Source organism: Octopus bimaculoides, chromosome 1 (assembly GCF_001194135.2).
Source record: "Octopus bimaculoides isolate UCB-OBI-ISO-001 chromosome 1, ASM119413v2, whole genome shotgun sequence".
Lineage (NCBI taxonomy): Eukaryota > Metazoa > Mollusca > Cephalopoda > Octopoda > Octopodidae > Octopus > Octopus bimaculoides.
In genome coordinates this window covers 60294961-60296754 of record NC_068981.1, presented here as the reverse complement: position 1 = coordinate 60296754, position 1794 = coordinate 60294961, and the positions used below count along the sequence as shown (strand labels likewise).

General features: G+C 34.6%; 1 protein-coding gene across 2 annotated transcripts in view; it reads right to left on the bottom strand.

Moving 5' to 3' along the window:
* The window catches only part of LOC106871356 (sodium- and chloride-dependent transporter XTRP3), a 182372-nt gene that overhangs the window by 12783 nt on the left and 167795 nt on the right, over positions 1-1794 (bottom strand). The window lies entirely within an intron of this gene.

Genomic DNA, 1794 nt, shown 5'->3' with positions numbered 1-1794 from the left:
TATGTATGTATGTATGTATGCATATGTATATATGTATAAATAATACAGAATGGGATAAGGACGCAAAACATCAGACAGTTAAGCGATACAAGAAAGGGACAAAACATACAGATAGACGATACAAAGGAAACACGGACAGGTCATTCGAAGTTTTCTCTCTTCAGTCGAGATCCAGATTATCCTTGCAATTTCGACTGGTTATTCTCGATATTGCTCCAATCTGGCCAGCCCCAAGGAAAAACTAAACTAGGAGCATTAGATTCCTTGGAAGAAAGCAGCGAATTTATACAAAAACAAGGACGGAAAAAAATCAACAATGTTACACAAATACAATAAAAATAATAAAACAAGACATAACAACAGATGTCTTTCGACTAAGGACGAATTAAATTAAGCTGGCGTAAATGGAAATAAGGCCTTATGGCAGGAATAAGTATGTATGTATTCGTGTGTGTTTATCCATGCGTGCGTGTGTGCGTGCGCACGCGTATCTGTGTGTTTAGCAATAGTATGTCTTCACACCTTTTCAACATTTCTTACGGAACATGCTTCAGGTCTAATGTCGAGCGATATTTTAACAGATGTCTTAATTAATGTCTAGTATGCTTCAAACTAGTTTTTAACCTTACTTCCAATACTTCATTACATATTTTCTTGATCTCTAATTTTATAGGTTTCATATCCAAATTTATAAGTGTGCACATGTTGAAGTACTATTCTTTAAAATATTGAGCGCCTGTGTTGAGAACAGCAGCGATCTTGAATGTATTATATACATTATCAGGTAGCTGTCCACAAATAAAAGCACACTTAATAGAAGCAATAGAGCGAGTATGTCTTTATATCGTCAAGTCATATATTAAAGATTGTGGCATAACTAGTTAGAATGTTACCCACGGTTTTGCGCCGATTACTGCCACTAGGCTATATACGTTTGTTTGTAAAATGCTGTCGCATTCCAAAATACTATAATTTAGTATTAAAACTGACAATAATCGTTGTCGGGGGACGGTTCGATTAACTCAGAGTTCCGTAGCCGCCTGCTGACAAATTCTTTTTTCCATCTTATAAGGGCAAAATACCCAAACCGTTCTCTGCTGTCTTTATAGATTTACTACGTTCGAAATTTTCTATTATATATATATTATTATAAGATTTTTCACATGTTTTTTTTTTGGAGTGGAGCACATTGAAGAATCTACTTTTGAGTATATAAAAGCGTGTGCACGCGCGCACGCCACGCACGGCCACAGACATTTGTACAAAGGATAATTCTGACTACAAAAATATACAAAAATTCCAGTCTGATGTATTGAGCATAATCGCTCATAAATATTAAATAATAGTGGTAGAATCCTTCAGTCAAGACATCAGTGAAATGTATCCTCTAGACAGAGATAATTACTTCGTATAGGGAAAAGATATTGTGAACACGAACGGAAATCAGTTGCCGAGCAGATATTAATGTAAGGTTGACAATGAGAGATAAAGAAACATCCATGGCAAGGCCAGAGAGAAACATGCAGTTACTCTTCTTGGATTGTAGCTTTAAAATTAATCGTATTATTATTGGGAGACCCGGATAGATCAATAATGCCTGAGCACCAGTCATGAGATGGTAAATTTCAAAGAAAAAAAATACAAGAAAAAATACGGCTACATAGAAAACTACTACTAGAATCCATTTAAAGCAGTGAGAAAAAACAAAAAAAAACAAAAACTTACCAGATGTTTATACATACATACCTACATACAAACATATATACATATACATACATACATACAAATATATAT